Here is a 23,094-nt window from a genome sequence, read left to right as displayed (position 1 = left end):
TCTTTTAATATTTTTCAAATTGGAAATAAGGTTTGCCATTAAATCTGTAAAATCAGTCAACAATAGGACAAGAGCAATAATGCATACTTTTGTTTCATATTAGAAAATTTGCTGTTAATATAGAACTTTGGAGATTAAAAGCATCTTATAAATGTTTTATTAGTATTGTCTATAAATTAGCTTTTCATATAAATATACAAATATTTACCACTTCATTAGTGTTGTGCTTTTATATAGAGAATCAGAGTATGTATAAAGATCAGGTCTTATGTGTAGAAATTGGGGGGAAGGAAGGTTGAAATGAACAAAGTATGCAGCCAAAAAGGACATTTTTTATTGTTTGAAAAGGCTTTGAAGGCAAGGCATCTTTTTCACTTTTGGTTTATATAGGAATGGTTAAGATTAAATTGGGGTCAAAAGAATGGGAAGTGAATTTCAAATAATTCTCAAATTTTATTTTATTATTAACACTTTCAAGGATTGGGAATTATCCGATAATATTAAATTGCCCTGTTTTTTGTTTTTGTATTACATTACAAACCTGTTTATTACATATAGGGAAAGTTCTTATCAATATTTTTTTAGAGCCAAGTCAAGTCAACAAGGATTTTTTCAATGACTATTATGTGCCAGGCTCTGTGCTAAGTGCTGTGGACACAGAGAAATATAAAAACATTCCCTGCTCTCAGGAGTTTATAATCTAATAGAAGATACAACATGAAAATAACTAGAATATCATCTCAGTTGGAAGGCACTAGCATTAAGGGGGACTTGGGAAGGCTTTTTGCAGAGCATGGGCTTTTAGCTGAGAATTGGAGGAGGTGAGGAAGCAGAGACAAAGGAGAACATGCCAGGCATGAGAGGCAGCCAGTGAAAATGTCCAGAGTTGAAAGATGAAGTATCCTGTCTGGGGAACTGCAGGGGGGCCAGCTTCACAGAGTGCTATAGTCTTCAGAGGGTAAATAATATGTAAAATATTGGAACTGTGGGAAAGGTCAGGTTATGACTGACCTTATAAGACAGAGGATTTTATTTTTGTTCCTAAGGGTAATAGTAATCCATATTGAATAAATGAGGTCATATGGTCAGACCTGCACCTTAGGAAGATCCCTTTGATAGCTTGCTTGAAGAGCTGGAATAGGGAGAAATTAGATGCAGGAAGACCAACCAGAAAACTATTGCAGTAGTCCATGTATGAGATGATCAGAGTGGTGATTATGTCAGAGGAGACAAAGAGACAATTAGAAGAAAATTTATGGAGGCAGAAATGCCAAGACTTAGCAATCAATTGGATCTGGGATATAAGAGAATGAGGAATCTAGGATGATACCTGTGTTGCAAACCATGGTGACTGGTGGAACCCTTGGCAGAAATAGGAACAATACTTATAAGGGGGGAGTTGTGAAGGGGGCAGGGTGATGAGTTCAGGGTTAGACATATGGAGCTTAAGATGTCAATGCTACATCAAGCATGTAGATTGAGTTATCCAATAGGCAGTTGGAGATGTGAATCTAGAGTTCAGGTGACAGGTTAGGACTTCATTAATAGATTTGAAAATCATTTTCATGGAAGCTGATAAGATCAGCAATCAAAATATTAGAGAAAGGAAAGGGACTAATACAGGGCCTTAGGGATAGGGGGTGTCAATGGGCACAACCTTGATGTAGTTTCATCATAAGAAACCAAGAAGGCTTAGCAACAAAGGAAAAACAGAAGGGATAAGCATTGTGAAAAGCTAGAGAAAGGGAATATATCACATCAAAATTGGCCTACCAGTGATTTCCAGCCTTGTATACTCACTCTTTCTACAGGTACACCAGATAAGACTAATCATTTTTCAGTTGTTCAGCATTTCAGGTATCTGAAGATAGTTAACATGCATCCCCTCATTATTCTAGTCACCCATTCCTCATATTTTATATTTTCAATTTTCTTCACAATACTGGTTAGTCTCCTCTTAAAGTGATTCAGTTTGACACTGTATACCTAGCATGGTCTAGGAATTTCTCCTTTATTGTGGGATACTATGTCATAGTGTATCCTAAGATTTGATTTCTCCTAAGATTATGATGTAGTCTGTTTCTCTACAGCTAAAAGCCTCCCTTCCCTAGTGTGGAGAAGAAACAAAATCTTGAGATTTGGATATTAATTTATATGAGATCCAAACTTTAACTATCAAAACTTTAACAGTTGTCACTGGCACTTAGTATTTAAACCATTTCATTGCAAGCCTCTGCATCTCTCTTCTATATTCACATACACAAAGACCAACAGGGTCACAGAAAAGAACCCTGTTGTTCTAGAATTTTAGTATACAGCCATTACTCCCTCAAACCAGAATATGCACACTTGTGATAATGGGAAAGGGAGTGCTGATCACACCAAGAAGGAAATTTCATTGAGATTTCTCTTTTATTCTATATGCATTGCTCTGATAACATTCCTCAACTATTCTAAAAAGAGAGTGATGTTGATTGCCAGAAAAGAAAAGACTTACCTTGAAGCTATTTATTGGCATTTCTATTTGGAGATATTCCTAATATATGTAACTAGGAATCTACTGAAATGCTTGTAACTGCAGTACATGGAGCTTTGGTTTTTGGCTCTCTGTTACAATCTCAGAATATACTTAGTGTCGTGTTATGCATGTGAGTATGTATTGTGGTCTCATACATTCAGAACCACGGACAGCAAACCTCTGACTGCTGTTAATTAACACTATTGATTCATCTTTAGTTTCTATTCATTTAAAATTTTTATGACTTTCATGTGAATTACTTAACCACATTTCCCTAGTCTCTACATGTGACATTTATTTATTTTTAACTTAGTTTCAGGATGTTACATTTGTCCTATTACATTTCACCTTGTTGGATTAAATCCTTTCTAGACTATTGAAATCTTTGTCAGTGTTTTCTTAACTAACGCTTGAATTATCCCCACCAGATTCGTGTCTTATGAAAACCTAATTTTCAATCAATCTATGCTTTCCTTGAAATAAAAATAAATATTTACCCAAGTAGAACCCTTTGGCATATATTAGATAATTCCATTCTTCCCAACATTTATCCATTAACAGTCTCTAATTGTTAAACTGGCTATGAACTACATACATGCACACACATACACATGCATGCAAACACACAAACATAAATATACATATATGCACATGTGTGTATGTATGTATGAAAGCAAGTATTCTCAACCAGTCAATATTTCTTATTCAAAAAATCTCATGAAATAATTTTAAAATTTCACTGAAGACCAATTACATTAAGTTTGGAGCATATTCCTTATGATTCTGTAACTCTACTTTCAATGCTACTTTTATTTTTAAACAACAAATCAGGTTGATTTGATATAACTTGATAGCTGTAGTCCCATTACAACTCTTAGTAATTACAATTTCCATTCCTAAGTGCTTAAAGCTCCTGGATCTATGTTGAACTCAATCTTTTGTATTTTATAAATTTTAGTTATTTTGCATTTTCATTTATTTCTATCATTTTATTTATATGTTATATATTATTTTATTTTATTATTAAATTATTTGTTTTACTCATTTGCATTTTACACAAGGAACTATTCTTTTTTTTTTCCTTTTGGAAAAATGAGACATTTATCTCTTTCAAATCTGCTGGTGCCTCTTCTTTTTTTCACACTTCCCATAAGGTTATTTACATTAGTTCATCAGAAAGATTGTTTTTTCATTGCTCAGGGATGCATATTTTTTGGGCCAGTTGACTTGCACTAATTTAGAGTATCTAGGCACTTCCACTACTTCAACTTTTTATATTCTGAGTTTTTATCTGACAGAGAACCTAGAGAAAAACAAGAGTTAAATATTTCTACATACTTTTGTTATACTATCATTACAGCTTATGGCCCTGAGCAGTAGAATGAGCTTTTCTTTCTTTATTTCTTTGCCTCAAATACATTTTAAAACAGTTTTGGTTGTTCTTAGCATTTTGAAGCTTTGGGTCTGTATGACTTCAAAAAAATGAATTGATTTGTTCTCAATGCAATTATGTCTGCCTTTCCATTTCTTTCTCATTGGGATCACTCATGATGTTATCATCAATGTGATGTTTTGTTTTGCTTTTGGAGGCAATTGGGATTAAGTGACTTGCCTAGGGTCACACAACTGAGAAGTGTTTGATGCTGGATTTGAACATAGTTCCTCCTAACTCTAGGACTAGGCTAATTTGTAGATTTTAAGAGGATTCCATCAACCATAATGCATCTTTCATTTTGGGAGTCTCTTTCTCTAAAGAACAAGGAGATTTAGGGGTAGCTAGGTGGTACAGTGGATAAAGCACTGGCCCTGGATTCAGTAGGACCTGAGTTCAAATCCAGCCTCAGACACTTGACACTTACTAGCTGGGTGAGCTTGGGCAAGTCACTTAACACTCATTGCCCCAACACAAAACCAAAAAATGAACAAGGAGATTTAAAAGCAATATATAAATAGTTGAAAACTCTGCTTGCAATTCTATCTTTCCTATCTACTATTTCTAGTATCTCTTTTCAGAAAACATCGCCCATGTCATATAACTCTTTTGTTTATCTTTGGTTTATTGTCATCATCAATTGTTTCTCCTTTTATTCTCACCTGAAAATAATCTGCCATGTTTTCCCCCTCATATCTATACATTTTCACTTTATTGACATAGAGTGGCTATGTAAAAATCTTTTCTTTTGAGCACAATTTACTATTCTGTTGCAATATCTAGCAATAAATTCTGCCCCTTTAATTAACTGCATTGAATCTTAAGTATTATAGTGGTATACTCAAAATAGGGTGGAAGCCTCCAGTGAAATTCTCTGTGAAGTATTTGTAGAAAAACAACCATGTGAAGTATGAGAATAGCAAATGCATGGGCTACAATCTGTACTAGTACAGATCTTCACATGGCTGAGATTCACTGAAGTTATCAAAGCATACTTCAGTACCATGGTGTGTTTTATAGTAAAATATTATTAAAACATGTGAAAAAAACTATTACTTCAACAGAACATCACTTCATAGTTGTTGAAAATTCTTAGTCAATTAGTTTGTATTACTTTCAGTTTCCTCATCTGCAAAATGGAGGTAATAATAATTGCATCAACTCTTTAACAGGATTATATTTAGGAAAGTGTTTTGTAAACCTAAAGTATTACAGAAAGGAACTACTATTATTTAAAACATAATCATATAACTGTAAGTACAATGGGATACATTGGGAGATTAAAGAGCAAGTTTGAGAATCCATTTGTCATTCAATGTTAAAAAGCAAATACTCTATTTTCCTCTTAATTTTCTCTTAATTCAAGTAATATACACCTTTTTCTGTTACTATGGATAGGAATAAGTATTGGGCATAAGATTTTATTAATATTGGGAATTCCTGGATGAAAAACCATGCCCCCTGCCATATCAATGTAGATCAGCACAGCAGCTTCCCTACAACTGTAGTGGTAGAAAATTGCCTAGAGCAGTAACATCCATCTCAAATAGAAAACCAAAGGCCAATAAACCACACATAAAAAATGCCATGTTGGCCATATACAGATAGTTCTAAATAATTATATATTTTTTGTGTTATTGTACTTTGTATATTTTATTAAATATTTCCTAACTTTTCCCATTTGTTTAGAATTTTATTTTCCCAAGTTACATATAAAAACTATTTTTAATGTTGATTTTTAAACTTTGTATTCCAAATTCTCTTCTTTCCTCCTTCTCCACCCTCCCTTAAGAAAGCAACTAATTCAATATAGGGTATACATATGTAGTCATGTAAAACATTTCCACATTAGTAAGATTGTGAAAGAAAACAGTCAAAAAATTTTAGAAAAAAGAACTAAAAAAATTATGCTTCCATCTGTATTCAGAAACCATCAGTTCTTTCTCTAGAGAGGGACTGCATTTTTTGTAAGTCCTTCAGAATTGTCTTGGATCATTGTATTGCTGAAAATAGCTAAGTCATTCACAGCTGATCATCTTACAATATTTCTGTTACTTTGTATATAGTACATTTCACTTTGTATCAGCTCATGTAAATCTTTTTAGGTTTTTATGATAGCATCCTGCTCATCATTTCTTATAGCACAATAGTGTTCCATCATAATATTATCCCACAATTTATTCAGCCATTCCCCAATGGATGGACATCTCCTCAATTTTGAATTCAACTTTTTATTTTTTACCTCTTTTTGGATACCAACCTAGTAGTGGTATTACTAGATCATAGAGTATGCATGATTTTTTGGCCCTTTGGCCATAGTTCTAAATTGCTCTATAGAATGTTGGAGTTAGAGCATTTTTTTCATATGGCTATCATTCTTTGATTATTTTATTTGTAAACTTAATATTTTTTGAGCATCTATCAACTGGGGAATGGCTCATATTTTAACAAAATTGACCCAGTTCTCTATGTATTTGAGAAATGAGGCCTGTCAGACAAACTTGCCTAAAATTTTTTCACAGTTATTATTGCTAACTGTATTTCTCTCCATTCAATTCCCTCCCTTTGATATTTACTCTATTTTCTATCTTCTTTCACCCTGTCCCTCCTCAAAAGTGTTTTGCTTCTGACTCTCCCCTCCCCCTTATCTCCTTGCCATCCTACTTTCCTGCAAAGTAAGGTAGATTACTATGCTCAATTGAGTATGTATGTGATTCCCTCTTTGAGCAAATTCTGATGAGAGTTAGATTCACTCAGTCCCCTGTACCTCCCTATTCTTCCCCTCCACTGTATAAGCTTTTTCTTGTTTCTTTTATATGAAATACTTTATCCCATACTACCTCTCCTTTTCCCCTTCTCCTAGTGCTTTCCTCTCATCCTTTAATTTTATTTTTTAAAAGATAATAATCCTTAATATTTAACTCATCCTGTTCCCTCTTTCTAAATATACCCCATCTACCTGCCCCAATAATGAGAAAGTTCTTATGAGTTACAAGTGTCATCTTCCCATATAGAAATGTAAACAGTTTAACTTTTTAATATCCCTTATGATTTCTTTTTTCCTCTTTACCTTATAATGCTTCTCTAGGGTCTCATATTTGAAAGTCAATTTTCTATTTAGCTCAAGTCTTTTCATCAAGAATGCCTGAAAGAACTGTCTTTCATTGGGCTCCCATTTTTTCCTCTGAAGGATTATACAGTTTTTCTGGGTAGGTGATTCTTGGTTGTAATCCCAGTTCTTTTACCATTCAGAATAACATATCCCAAGCTCTCCTATCCTTTGAAGTGCAAGCTGCTAGATTTTGTTTTATCCTGACTGTGGCTCCACAATACTTGTATTGTTTCTTTCTGACTACTAACAATATTTTCTCCTTGATTTGGGAACTCTGGAATTTGGTGAAATATTTCTGTAAATGTTCATTTTAGGATCCCTCTCAGGAGATGATTTGCGGATTCTTTCAATTTTTTAAACCTTCTGCTTCTAGAGTATCAGGGCAATTTTCCCTGACAATTTCTTGGAAGATGATATCTAGTGTTTTTGTTTGTTTGTTTATCCAATAATTTTTTTTTTGTTGTTTTGTTTTGTTTTTGCAGGGCAATGAGGGTTAAGTGACTTGCCTAGGGTCACACAGCTAGTATAAACTGTCTGAGGTTGGATTTGAACTGAGGTCCTCCTGAATCCAAGGCTGGTGCTTTATCCACTGTGCCACCTAGCTGCCCCCTAGTCGAATAATTTTCAAATTATCTCTCCTGGATCTATTTCCAGGTGAGTTGTTTTTCCAAGGAGATATTTCACATTGTCTTCTATTTTTTTCGTTCTTTTGGTTTTGTTTTATTGTGACTTTATTTCTCATAAAGTCATTAGCTTCAATTTACTGAATCCTAATTTTAAGGAATTACTTTCTTCAGAGAGCTTTTATACCTCCTTTTCCATTTGGCCAATTCAGCTTTGCAAGCTCTTGACTTTTTTTTCATGATTTTCTTGCATTACTCTCATTTATCTTTCCATTTTCCCCTCTACCTTTTTTTATTTTCAAAGTACTTTTTGAGCCTGAGAACAATTCATATTTTTCTCCAAATCTTTTGATATAGGAGCTTTGACTTTGTAATCTTCTGAGGGTGTATTCTGATCTTCCTTGTCACCATAGCAACTTTCTAGGGTCAGCATATTTTTTTTTCTGTTTGCTCCTTTTCCCAGCCTATTTCTTGACTTTTAACTCTTTGTTTTTATTTATTTTAAATTTATTTTATTTTTTTGGTGAGGCAATTGGGGTTAAGTGACTTGCCCAGGATCACACAGCTAGTAAGTGTTAATTGTCTGAGGCCGGATTTGAACTCAGGTCCTCCTGAATCCAGGGCCAGTGCTGTATCCACTGCTCCACCTAGCTGCTCCAACTCTTTGTTAAAATGGGCAATGCTTCCAGTGTTGAGGGCTCAGTCTCCCAAGCTTAAGGGTATTTGAGCAAATGTTCTTCAAGATACTTCTAGGAATTTGTAAGTCCTTAGTTTTTCCAAAGTGTTATAATTTAAGGAGAGGTATATTTATTATTTTCCTGGCCTGCTCTTCTGCCCTGAAACTATTAACAGAAAACTGATCCAGGGTGGCTGCAGGCTCTGGTGTGCTTATGCTCTTTCCCTGCCTTGGACTGCCACCCAAGACTGTGACCTGGATCCGAGTATGGGCAAAATAACAGAGTCCTGCCTCATTGCTAGCAAAGAAACCTGTATAATCTCCCTCTGGCCAACTGCTCCACCCCCATCCCATCTGTAGGCTGAGTTCTAGAAGCAGTTGCTGCTGATGATGATTCAGAAGTGCCCAAGGCCTGCTCTTAGTTTGCTGGGGCTGGGTTTGTGCCAGTGTGCCCTGTTCTGGGCTACACTTCACTCTCACCCCAGTACAACACACCTTTCTTGCTGCCCTTCTAAGTTGTTTTTAACTGGAAGATGATTTCATCCTGTCTTTTTTGAGTTTTGCTGCTCCAGGAGTTCTCTTATGGCATTACCCGAAGGTATTTGGAGGGGTCTTGGGAAGAGCTCAGGCAAGTCACTGTCTTTCCTGTGCCATCTTGGCTCTGCCCCCTCCGTGTATTTTAATCTGGTTCAAGCTGTCCTCTGGAGTGCCCTTCTTCATGTGTTTGATGTATCTGTCCTATAAAAATGAAAGGTGAGGTGATTTGCACAAGGTCACACAGCCACTATGTGTTTCAATCAAGACTTTAATTCAGCTCTTCTTGACTCCAAGGCTAGTTATGCCATGACTTCCTCTTTTATAAACTATCAAGTCAGAGAATGATGCAAATGACTGAATTATTTTATTATCATTATTTAAACATAAGCCCCAGATATGATTGTGAAGATTAGCTCAATTCCAGCACAACTATTTTTTTAAATATTGGAAGTACAAAAATCGGGCTATTAAAAATAATAATATATTGCTAAATAGTCACAGCAAAAACAGCCTATATCAAGGATTCTTAACTTTAGGACCTTGCAGGTTGTTTTATATATAATTGTATTTCAATATAATTGGTTTCTTTTGTAATCTTCTGTATCTTAAGCATTAAAATCATTATCTTGAAAAAATAAAAATAACAATATATTGTCTATTGTGGAAGGAAAAGATGTAGAGTATAAAGTTTTCATATTGAAACTTCTTTTTAGAGAATGTACTCTTTCACAAGGATTTTTCTTTATGATTAGACTCTGACAATTAGAAATAAGACTCAACAGAACAGTAAAGCCCTTAGGAAAATTTTCTAATCAATGAAGAAAAATTAAAATGGAGCTGGGTTATCAACTCAATTTAATGAAATTTTTAAAAACCCCAAAAAATTATAAAATGCCATTCCTCAGGCTAACTGCACTGAAATAATTTTTTTGTTTCACTACAGAAAATTAATGTATATCTTCCTGTTTATGTGATTTAAAAAATCTATTCCTGTGATTTTATTGATGCATTGTTACACTATCCTTTGTATTATATGGGTATCACTGCATTGATTAAATTCAGTAATCGATCTGTAGATAATTTCCTGGAGATACTGAGAGGTTAATTGTCCATGGTCACACAGACACAGGTGATTACATCTATATACAGTTGCTTTTGAGACAATCTTTAGTAGAGTAGAGAGTTTATATGGTTGCACTTTGCAGTTTTGAAACATTTTTTCCCATCAATAAGAAAAATAAACAGCAGAATTCTTTCTATTCCATACCATTCAATCATGTTTCTATAAAGATGTGGTCATCTGCCTATATCAAGATCCTCTGATAGATTTCACTCCATAAGTAATCTTGTTCCATGATCCTCTCATGATCAATATTAAAGGAAGAATAAAACAGGGAAATGTAAACTCCCCAAATATGTTCATCGTTCATATGCAGAATATCCTGTTCTAAGTACAAATGTTAGAGGTTTGATCAGAGTTTGAGGTTGAGATTGCTCATGGATATTCCTATTTGCAGATGGCTTTGCACTGATTACAAAAACCCTGAAATATAATGATGCTTCCCTTATTGAAAACCACCACCACTGAGAAGAGATCAGATTGGCAATTCATGCAGGCAAAGACAAAGGTCAAGGGATGCTTATTTTCCAAGTTTTCATATGCAGTTAGTTAAGAAATTCATTGAATTAGTCTATCAGTGTTTTTGGCCAAGGTCTACAAATAGATAATAATCTAGACCCAGAATTGAATTGAAGGATGAAATTTAATTGGATTGCATTTGGGAAATTCCATAGTGATTTTCTCAAGTTGTTCTTTGACACTCCCAAACCCTAGCCCACCTTTTAATATAAATATTCTTCTGGTTATGCTATATTGTTACAATCATGGAAAATAACACTCACTGAAAAATCAAAATGGTGATATGTAGTGGGCTTAAGTGAGTTGTGGCATATTTGCATCAATAATTTCCATGCAAAATGAGGTATGAAATTATCCCAGGAATTTATGATTGAAAGCAAATATGATCCATCCATATAGGAAGATGTAGGGATAAGAAATAAATAACCCAGGGATTTCACTAGCTCAAATGAAATGTTGGAAGACCTAGAAGACAACCTCCAGGCAAGATGTGGCTGATCTATTTGAAAGAAAATAATATAGGATGTTATTGCATGGATGAATTATCACAATCACCAGCATGATTATCAATATTGTTCTGACTATAGATGAAATTCGGTTCTACGGGCATATATATATATTTATATATTTATATATATATGTATATATGTATATATGTATACATATGTAATATATATACACACATTGTACTATTTCTATTGAAATTCTATTTCTATTGAAACAAAAGTAAATCATGCTTATCTAAATACTGAAATATACCTTTAAACTAACTTCCACAATTCTCAAAAGTATGATGCCCTTTTGTAGTACAGAGTTTAACCCATCCAGAACTTGTCGTCTTGTACAATTCTTATATATATCTTTCTATAAATCCTTCACAGAGCATTCATAAGCCTGCCAGTCAACAACCATTACTAAGCAATTGCTATATGCCTATCACTGTGCTAAGCATGAAGCATCCAAAAATGTACAAAGAAATACAAAAAACACACAATCTCAGCCCCTTCTCTTAAGAAGCTCATTTTATGATCGGAGGGAAAACATGTATAAATAAATATGTATATCTAAGATGTATAACGTGCAAATGGAAGGATGTCTCAAAGGGAAGGCACTAAATGTGGAGGGGAGGAGAAAGTAAAGAACCCCAGCACAAGGTGGGATTCTAGTTGAGTTTTGAATGAAGCCAGAAAAGCTAGAAAGTGGAAATGATGAGGCAGAGCTATCCAGGCATGAAGGTTATCCAATAGAAAGGCACAGATGTAGGGAATGGAGTTCTATGTTTGAGGGACAAAAAGAAGATTAGTGTAGCAGGATCATGCAATCAAAAAATGGGATTGAACTGGAAGAAGATTGTAAATATGAGAAGGTAGAAGGTATCAAAAGTATTCTAAATTATAAAGAGAAGATTTTTTTTTATTTGCTCCTAGACATAACAGAGAGCCACTAGAATCCATTGAATCGAGTAGTAGCATAGTCAGACATAAACTTTAGCAAAATCTCTTTGGCAGCAGAATAAAAAATGGAGATTGGAGAGGTATGTTCAAAATGTGGATATTGCTCTTTCAGTCACTATATATGCAGACCCTTTTGTTGTTGAGTCATTTCAGTCATGGCTGATACTTTGCTATCCTATTTGGGGTTTTCTTGGCAGATACTGAAGTGATTTGCCATATTTTTTCCTCTGGCTCATTTTACAGATGAGGAACTGAGGCAGAGTTAAGTGACCTGCCCAGGGTCATGTAGGTAGTAAGTGTCTGAGACTGGATTTAAATTCAAGAAGATGAGTCTTCACAATTAAAAGCCAGTACTCTATTTGTTGCACCACCTAGTTGTCTACTGAGAACACTAATATGATATAAGACAATTGAATAGATGTTTTTCAATCATCTGCAAAATCCACGTGAAGAAGAATTCTCTCTAAATAATGATATTCACCAGGTATTTGCTCCTTTTGGGAGATGATATTTTCCTTTTTTTCAACCTTTAAAAAAATTTGATTATTTTATTTAGTATTTTATTTTTCCCCAATTACATGTAAAAACAATTTTAACATCCACTTTTAAAACTTCGAGTTCTGTATTCTCTCCCTTTTCCCTCTCCTTTCCTTTGAGAAGACAAACAACTTGATATAACGTATATAAGTGTAGTCATGCAAAACATTTCCATATCATTCATGCTTTAAAATAACAGAGAAAAAAACTCAAGAAAAAAAAAGGTTAAAAAAAAAGCTTCAATCTGTATTCAGACACCATTAGTTCTTTCTCTGGAGACCGATAGCATTTTTCATCATAAGATCTCAAGAACTTTTTGGATCATTGTATTGCTGAGAACAGCTAAGTCATTCATAGCTGATGATCTTATAATAGTGTTGTTATTTTTACACAGTACATTACCTTTGCATCAGCCTATGTAAGTCTTTCCAGGTTTTTCTGAGAGCATCCTGCTTGTCATTTCTTATAGAACAATAGTATTATGCCACAATCACATAACACAGTTTGCTCAGCCACCATTCCCCAATTGATGGGCATTCCCTCAATTTCCAATTCTTTGCCACCAGAAAAGATCTGCTATAAATATGTTGTGCCTATCGGTCTTTTTCCTTTTTGTTTTTGGGAGATGATATGTGTGTGTGTGTGTGTGTGTGTGTGTGTGTATGTATGTGTATTGGAACGCTAAAATACTACATAGTTTACTTAATGGGATCATTAGCCATTTGAAAGAAATTGGTATATTAATATATGAAGGGAATATGAGACTCAGGATCTCCTGCAGAAAATTCCTTTGCATATATATTTAATTTTCTTAGATGCATAAATGCTGTTTCAGCATCAAAGTAAAGCTACTTTAGGGCAGGTAATGTTTTATTTTGCCATTTGTATCCCCTGTGCTTGGAATAGTGCCTGCAACATGGTAGGCTCCAAATAAATGCTATTTGGCATGAAATGAAAAGCAGATGAAGGACATGCACTGGCTAGATTATGATGTATGTTCATCTAAGCATCAGTCTTAAGTAAGGGCTGACCAGAGCATTCATCTCTTAACTTAATCAACCGGGTTGATTCAGGTCTGCCCATTGACAGCACGACAGGCAGATACCTCAGGTTCAGGAGTAGAATGAAATGATATATCATTAATCCTCCATCCAACCACTTAACAGGTTTACTCAGTCATAGCAGAGTAAAGACAATGACAAGAGTTGATTCAGGTGACTGAAGCTTTTCTTAGGTACTGTTGGTCCTGCTGCTGTTCTGCAGCCAGATGCCTGAGAAAATAGGAGTCCCTTCTATCCTGGAAGCTTTTGTACTCTGATAAGGAAGGAGTGGGCCATTATTCTAAGCCTTAGTTGCCTGAGCAAATTTAATCTCAAGAACAGTTTTAATACCTTTTAAGGAAAAAGTATCCTAAAGTGACTGGGATAGCACCTTAGGCTACTGTTCTCACCACCATAGTACACTGAATTAGTCCATCTATGCATTTTCATCCCTGCAGACAGATGATGAACTGAGATCAGAATTGACTGGGAAGAGAAGAGAAAGTTGAATCCTGTTTGAAAAAAATGTACAGAAATTTTAATGATACTGAGTCAACCTCTTCTTATTATCACTATTTTTATGATGCTATATTGCTATGATTCATGGAATCCTTTGACCTCAAAAATAATCAGAAGTTCAGATGGCACAAAGAGCAATGCAAAGATGCACTGTGAGTAAAAGTAATCTGCAGCATATTACCAGTGACTTGATTATGAGAACTTAAATAAAAATATAATACATTTTTAATGGTGGATCATATAGTGACAATGAGTAATAAAAATGTACAACCTAAATTTTGCTCTAGTTTCCATACAATATCAGAAAACCTAAGGGAAGGCCTTCAAGAGATCTTTTGCACCAGTTATGAGAAAAGACATGGGTAATAATTCCGGTGTGATGGTACTTTTGGAGTGCAATGTGCAACAGTGGAGGAATACCTATATTTATGAGCAATCAATCATTAGGCATTTATTAAATGCTTACTAAAAGTCAGGCACTAGGTTAAGTTCTGGGAATAGAAAGAAAGGCAGTTAAAGAGATGAATGGCACAGTCAGACCTATGCTTAGGATTATCACTTGGGCAGTGGTTTGAAGAATGGATTGGAGTGGGAATAAACTTGAATCATGGAGAACAATTACAAGACTATTGCAATAGTCTAGGAAGAAGTTGTGAGAGATTGAACCAGGATGACAGTTGTGAGTGTAGAGAGGGACACATATTAGAGGTATTTCGAATATATAAATACCTGATTTATACCTCTGAACTGAGAGAATGAAATATTGAGGCTTGTCCTGAGTTTTAGAGACAGGGAAGTAGTGGTATCCTCAAAAGTAATAGGGAAGTTCAGAAGGGAGCATCATTCTAGGTGAAGTGAGAGGTGGAAATATTGAATTCTGTTTTAGACATGATATTGAGCTGTCTACTGAAAATCCATTTTGACTAGAGTTCAGGAGTAAAATTAGTCATAGTTTTTAAAAATTTTGAGATAATTTCATAGAGATGAATACTGAACTCACTGAAGTTAATGAACTCACCAAGGGAAGAAGTGTAGAAAGAAAAAAGGAAAGGACTAAGGACATAACCTTGGGGTATAACCTAAAAAGGTTTGCATTGGTGGCAATTAGACAGTATAAATTAATAGTAAACCCATTGAACATGAATTCATAGTTTCCTTTAGCTTCAATTAGAAGCATTTGGATAGGACTGAAAGGCTGATGGTGGTCTTAATTCAGAGTTAGGGTAGATTATGAGAAGTGAGTAGATTGGGAAGCTGGGAATGGGGGTCTTTGAGGAAACATGAATAATTAGGTTTGACTTCCATATTTTAAGGAAAGGATTTTTGGAAGAGAGAAAGTTTATGAGCCATGCATTGAACTCATTTAAGAATGGAGAAAGAACTTGGAAGGTAATTTGATAATAGCCACCATAATCTGGATTGGGTGATAAAATTGGGAAAATGAACTTTAAAGAAGAAAAAGTGGCAAAGTGATGATGTTAAAGAGAGTCTGGAAGCAACAATGTGGAGCAAGGACATGATGAGATCATCAATTCATTGTAAAGCTGATATGACTCTAACATCTCAATAATTTGGTTGTTCCAGTAATTGATGTGAAATGAAAATCATTTGTTTGCCCATCATCTGTAACTATTGTCCTCCCGCTCATTTTTAGAGGGGATCCTGCAGATGAAATAAAGGACTTCCTAGCTCTTTCGCTTTGAAATTATTTTCCCCGATGACTTTTACTCCAATTCATTAAAGTCCTTTATTGATATGGTACAACCTTTTCCCATCCACCATTTACCTCACATATTGGCTTCTGTGTAATGGTAATTTTCCATTATTTTGAGACTGTTGGGTTCCATGTCTCACACCTATATAATGAAATTGGTAAGTTGTCATTGTAGGAATGTATCAAGTAAAGAAGTAGTCGCATTTTGAGCTAGATTTCCCTAGTATCTAAGCCACATCCTGGCTTAGAATATTTAAAAGTTGTTTGTGGTCTTTTTTTTTAACACCTTAAGTCCCCTAATTAAGTACTTTATTCAATTAGAAGGGTAACTATACATACTCTCTAGAATGCCATAAATTTCAGATCCTGATAATATACATATAAATAAGAAATTATATATCCCAATCCTTATTCTGGGGAAACTGAAAACTAGGAATATCTGGTCCAAGGGAAAATGAGGGAGTATGACTGTTAAAGAAACATGATGACTCCTCCTTACCTGTCATTCTTGTATCAAGCTACTTCTCTTTTAATCTTATAGCAATGCTTTTTATGTGGCATTTTTGCATTTTTAAAGACTGTGGTTAGCCTTGTTTTCAGAAATGCTCTAAAAATAATAAGAAATATACATTTTTAAAATATTATCTTGCAAAAGCTTCTGGCAGGAAGTCGTTTGCCTTTACTTATATTCCCAGTGCATAACTCAGTGCCTGGCCCATAGTAAGCACTTAATACTGACTGACTAATTGAATGACAACCTAAAAAATTCAGACAATCTGTCTCACATTAAAGAGACACATGCAATGATATTGAATATCATGAATTGCAGAAGTCAGAGCTGAGGGTTACAACTCCAAAGTTTTGTTGTTGTTATTGTTTTCAATCTTGCCTGACTCAGTTGTGTTTGAAGTTCTTTTAGCTCGTGGACCCTCAGGCACATGCATTTTTTATGATATACACATTTCAGAGTATCTGCTATCCACATGGATGCTAGCTAACATTAGATCATCTAATGGAAGATGTTGTACAGTAGGATAGTGAGATCAAAATGGGTCTTACTTATTATGATCTTAGTTGCTTCATCTGACCACTGATGATATAGCTTTATTGTAAACTGCAGGTATTATTGTTGCCCTCACAGACACACAAATGAAGTCTCTCCAGGGTCAGCTAGAAACACTGTTTGAAGTTTCAATCACAGGGCATCAAACAACGTCTATTTCAAGTAGTGAGACCAGCATATTGATGTTCATTTCATATGATCAAAGGGTATACTAACATTTGAGGCCCTTATATTGTTCCTTTTAAATGAAGAAAAATCAAGAATTTTATTCATTCATAGACCAGTAGATTTTATAGTTGGAGAGTGACAATGTTCTATTGTTGATGAAATATTAGATTTGTAGTAAGGAAGATTTAATTTCAAATTCCTCATCATATACTAGCTTTGTGATCTTGGGCAAGTCACTTAACCCTGTTTGCCTCAGTTTCCTCATCTGTAAAATAAACTAGAGAAGGAATTGGCAAACCATTCTTGTATCTCTACCAAGAAAACTCCAAATGTGGTCAGTCAGATATGATCAAAATGAATGAACAACAACAACAAAGTAGGAATAATACTGGTGTGATAATTTTTATGGGAGGTGGTAAATAAAGTTATAAATTTAAAACTGACTTAATATAAATCATTGTTCATATTATTTGTAGCAACATTGGATCTCCTGAAATAATGAGAATACAATTTTAGGATTTTAGGCTTGATTGGCTTTTGGATAGTAATTTAGGATTATTTTGGAAGGATTTCAAATGTGACCACTAATGAAAGAGACTTGAGCATAAATATTTTTAAGGAAGATTTTTAAGTCATTATTTTATAGTTAAAGAAACATCATTTGACTTGGAGTCAGACATCCTACGTTCAAATCCAAGTTCTGCTATTTATTGCTCTGTGACCTTGGGCAAGTCCTGTCAAAGATTAAGTTGTTCCAGTAAGTGATGTAAGTTCTGTCAATTTTCTATATCACAATTTGCCCAACAATAAAATAGCGGGGTTGGACTTGACTTACAGCTCTAAATTTAGTGCTTTGCTTTTTTGAATACAGAAATATGTTTTCCCCATCCCAAGAGCATATATGAGATGCTGGCTTGGAAGAAGTGTGAATTCTTTTTGAACTACCTGGTATGTAATGGTCAAGAAAATAATCTACATTCGAAAATGATAGTATAAAGCACCACTAGTTTTCTTATTCCCCACACTTGTTTCCTTTTATGAATGCATTACAATTTTCTGAAGCATCTTTTCCTATTTAGAGATCTTAACAGAATCTCAATGGCTACTTGTGAGATATGTCATTGTGGCTACTTTTTCATTTATGGGTCAGACTATATAGCCACTGAGGTCCCTATCAACTCTCAGGTTCTGGGATTCTGTGAAGCATTTCACAGGTTTATTGATAAGTTTGCACTTTAATGGGGTAGAAGGAAATGGGTAAGCAAGGACATTCTCTTCCCCAAATAATATATATTTAGACGTAGTACACTTTCCCTCCTTAATGCTCAAGACGTTTACCATTTCCATATGTATAATAATGTTCTAGAATCTGAGTAGTATATCTGGAATGACATTTCTCCATGTCAAGAATCTGGAAAGCCTGTTCCCAGAAGAATCATGATAATGTGTAAGGATTCATACAATCATACTTGCAGAGACCGTGGAGAAAGTATAGATATTCCTTGCCTGATCTTAGTTAGCTAACTATGCATTGAAGGAGATATTTGATTGACTATGGAGGCATTCAAAAAGACCTGTAAGCTTCAGCTACTACCTTTTTTGTAGCATTCTGTTTTGCCTTCACTGGGTGATTCCTTAACTCATGGCTTCTGTTGAAATCCCATGCCAACTATAGGAGTGTTGAAAGGTTGGGAGAGCAAGCCACAAAACTCTGGAAGTCAAGATATAGTCTGGACTTCACTGCCAGTAAAATTGCCTGAAGAGCAAACTTTGAGTTGCTCAAACCTTAAGGACACTAGCCCAGTGATACCTGACATACAGGTTTATGCACCAATCAAGCCATACCTGAAAACAAACTTAATGAGACCAGTGCTAAGTAGAAACTAAGTTTTTTAACTTAATCCCTCAAAGACCAAGGCAGTATAAGAGAGAGTATGCCTACATGTTGTTGGAGAGAGAAAATGTTCATGTTTGTTCTTTCTATGTCAATTGAAGTAAATATCCTTTGAAAAAGTTAATAGGTATAAAGTGGTTAAATGTAACTGGGATACTTGTCAAAGTTCCCTAAAAATAGTGGGAACACAGCTGGTGGGGATTCAAACTGATGGCAGTAGAGAAGGGAATACACCAATCTTTCAAGACATAGAATTCTGAGAGAAATGGGATGGGGATGGGGATGGGTAGAGGGGTGAGGGGCGAAAGGAGAGAGAGAGAGAGAGAGAGAGAGAGAGAGAGAGAGAGAGAGAGAGAGAGAGAGAGAGAGAGAGAGAGAGAGAGAGAGAGAGAGAGAGGACACAGAGAGAATAATATTTATTGAAAAAGTTAAGCAGAAAGTCCCTCTGTATAGTATATAATGCAGTTTCCTCTTCTTTAAAGATGCAGGGATTGAACTAGATTGTCACCAAAGTCGGCCCCTTCTCTAAAACTATGGTTCTGTGATGACCCTTAATTAAAGAGATATAAATGTTGACTCTCTATAACCAGAAGGAAGATAGCTGATGTTTCATTATCATCCTTTTCCTAAGTGGTGGCCAGGATTTTCTAATCTTGTGTTAGAGGATAAGAACCAACATTTCTTAACCTCAACATAGATAGCTATCTCTGTTATGTTCTGAAAGCTATTTTGTGATTCAGAAATGAATTCAAGTGATCCTTTCTTTCATATTATCTATCATATTGGCATAATGTTTTAATAGCAATATTACTTTTTAACTATGTATGCTAAAACTAAGAAAATGGCCAATACCAATTTGGAAGGAATGATAAATCTACAGAATTCCACAAATATTTATATACACCTGACTAATGTGCACTAGTAGCTGTGCAAAGAAATCAGAGCATGGATACAGAACAAGATTAAGTATCATTTCTGCCATCATGTAGTTTACTGTTTAGTATGGTGAATAAAACTTTTACATATAAATATGGCACAAGGTAGAATGGGAGAATATGTAAACTCGTATAATGATCATCCAGACAAAGGAAAGGTTAACTCAAGCTATGATCAGAGAAGGCATCATGTAACCTGATGCTTAAGCTGGTCCTTAAATGATAAGTAGTAAGAATTTAAGAGGCATGGATGGAGGTGAAGGACATTCTGACATATAGAGCAATGCTGTGAAACAGTGGAGCTCTGGGGGAAATAAAAAGAAAGCAGTCTCTCTTTTTTAATTTGAATTATGCTAAAGTTGATTAGTCATTAGTTACAAAAGAGAAGGTTATATTTAATTTGAACCAATATTCAATTTTATTCAATATGTTTTATGAGTTAGTTATTTGTTTTAAGATGCGGCTATCCTGTCAGTTTATAGTTCCCTATCATTGAGAAATTGATCCATCTAATTAATTGATAGATTGATTAATTAGTTAATTGATATTAAGGTTTGCAAAGTACACTATTTTTTTCAAATGTATTATTCTTTTTAACCTTCTTTTAAAAATAAATTTGACTTCCAAATTATTTTCCTCTTTGCAGCCCCTCTATCCATTGAGAAGGCAAGTAACATCAGATGAATTATACATATGAAATCATGGAAAACGTATTTCCATGTTAACCATGTTGCCAAAAAGATCAAGAAAAATAAAGGAATTTTTAAAATACACTTCAATTTTCACTCAGAGTTTATCAATTCCTTCTGTGAAGGTAGATGCTATTTTTTATCATAAGACCTTTGGAATTGTCTTAGATAATTTTATTGATCAGACTAGCTAAGTTGTTCACAGTTGATCATCGTTATAATATTGCTTTTATGGCATATAATGATCTCCTAGTTCTCCCTTAACTAAGGATCAATTCATGGAAGTCTTCCCATCTTTTCTTTTTTTCTTTTGAATCCATCCAACTCATCATTTCTTATAGCACAATAGTATTCCATTACAATCATATACCATAACTTGTTCAGCCATTCCCCAATTAATGGACATCCCTTCATTTTCCAGTTCTTCAGTACCACACAAAGAAACTGCTTTAAATATATATATATATATATGTGTGTGTGTGTGTGTGTATACACACACATATATGTCCTTATATACATATGTGTATATATAAAGGAGATATTTATATATGTTCTATGTGTGTTTACATGTTATATGTAAATATATCTAACCAAATAATCAATTAATTGGATTAAAGTATGTATATGCATACACACACACGTAGAGATACATGGAGAGAGAGTATGTATATACATACACACATACACATATACACACATATGTCCTTTTCTTTGATCTTTCTCAGATACCAGCCTACTAGTGGTATTGCTGGGTCAAAGAATATACACAGCTTTATAGTCCCTTTGGCATAATTCAAAATTTTTCTCCACAATAGTTGGATCAGTTCACCACTCCACCAAAACTACATTAGTGTACCTAATTTTTCCACATACCCTCCCACATTTGTCATTTTCCTTTTCTGTTATGTTACCCAATCTGACAAGTGTGAGGAAGTACCTCAGAGTTGTTTAAATTTTCATTTTAATCAGTAATGCTTTAGAGCATTTTTATATGACAAGATAACTTTGATTTCCCCCCTAAACATACATGTTCATATCCATTGATCATTTATCAATTGGGGAATTATTCTTATCTCAATAAATTTGGCTTATTTCACTATCTATTTGAGAAATGAGGCCTTTATCAAAGAAATTTGCTGTAATTTTATTTTGTAATTTATATTTGTAATTTATATTACTTTATTTTCTATGGTACCTTTTACAAAATTTTCCCTGATTACCTTTTAAAATTTTAAAATTAGGTATATTTTTGCTTTTTCTTTGTCTGAGATCCAGATTGCTACCCTTGCCTTTTTTTTAAACCTCAACTGACACATATTAGATTGTGCTGCAACCCCTTATTTTAACTCTATGAGTATCTTTCTGTTTCCCATGTGGCTCTTATAAACAACATATTGTAGGATTCTGGTTTCTAATCTGTTCTGCTCTCTATTTCTGTTTTATGGGTAAGTTCATCATATTCACATTAACAGTTATGATTGCTAACTGTATTTCCCTCCTATTTTGTTCTATTTATTCTCCTCTCTCTTTTTACACTATCCCTCATCAAAAGGGTATTTTGCTTCTGCCTGATGCCTTTCTTAATCTGGCTTCACTTTTACCAACCTTGCTCCATTTGTTCTTATGCCTTTCCTTTCCTACTTCCCTGATGGGTAAGATAAATTTCTTTATTCAATTCTCTGTGTGTACTTTTGTGTACTCCCTGAATTTTCTCTTCTATTGTATTTCTATATTCTATTCTTTTCCTTGAATGTCTCTATATGAGATAAGTTACCTCATTATACCTCTCCCTCTGTCTTCTCCCAGTGAATCCCTCTTTCTTAACTTTCATTTTATTTGAAATCATCCCAACATAATAGCATAATAGCCATGCCCTCTGTCTATATAGACTGCTTCTAACTGCCCTAATAATGACAAAGTTCTTTGGAGTTACATGTACCACTTTTCCATATAAAAATGTAAATAATTTAATGTTAAGTTCCTTATGATTTCTCTTTCATGTTTACCTTTTTATTTTTTATTTTTTTGCATCTAGCATTTGAATGTCAAATATTCTATTCAGCTGTGGCCTTTTCAACAGGACTACTTGAAAGTCCTAAATTTCATTAAATATCCATTTTCCCCCAAAAAATTATACATAGTTTTGCTAGGTAACTTTGCTTGTAATCCTAGACCCTTTGCCTCCTGGAATGTCATATTCTAAGCCCTCTGCTCCTTTAACCTGGAAGCTACTAAATCATGTGTGATCCTCACTGTGGCTTCTTATTTCAATTGTTTCTTTCTGGCTGCTTGAACTATTTTCTCCTTTACCTTGAAGCTCTGGAATTTGGCTGTAATATTCATGGGAGTTTTCATTTGGGGATTTCTTTCAGGGTTAGTTGTGGGTTCTTTCTATTTCTCTTTTTTCCCTCTGGTTCTAGGATATCCAGGCAGTTGTCCTTCCCAGTTTCTTTCTTTCTTTCTTCCTTTCTTTCTTTCTTTCTTTCTTTCTTTCTTTCTTTCTTTCTTTCTTTCTTTCTTTCTTTCTTTCTTTCTTTCTTTCTT

The 23,094-nt window shown here is 34.5% G+C and overlaps 1 protein-coding gene across 3 annotated transcripts in view; it reads left to right on the top strand.

Moving 5' to 3' along the window:
* The window catches only part of SYNDIG1 (synapse differentiation inducing 1), a 300,390-nt gene that overhangs the window by 58,904 nt on the left and 218,392 nt on the right, over positions 1–23,094 (top strand). The window lies entirely within an intron of this gene.

The sequence above is a fragment of the Dromiciops gliroides genome, chromosome 2 (genome assembly GCF_019393635.1).
Source record: "Dromiciops gliroides isolate mDroGli1 chromosome 2, mDroGli1.pri, whole genome shotgun sequence".
In the NCBI taxonomy this organism is placed as follows: domain Eukaryota; kingdom Metazoa; phylum Chordata; class Mammalia; order Microbiotheria; family Microbiotheriidae; genus Dromiciops; species Dromiciops gliroides.
This window is presented reverse-complemented; position numbering and strand designations above follow the sequence as displayed.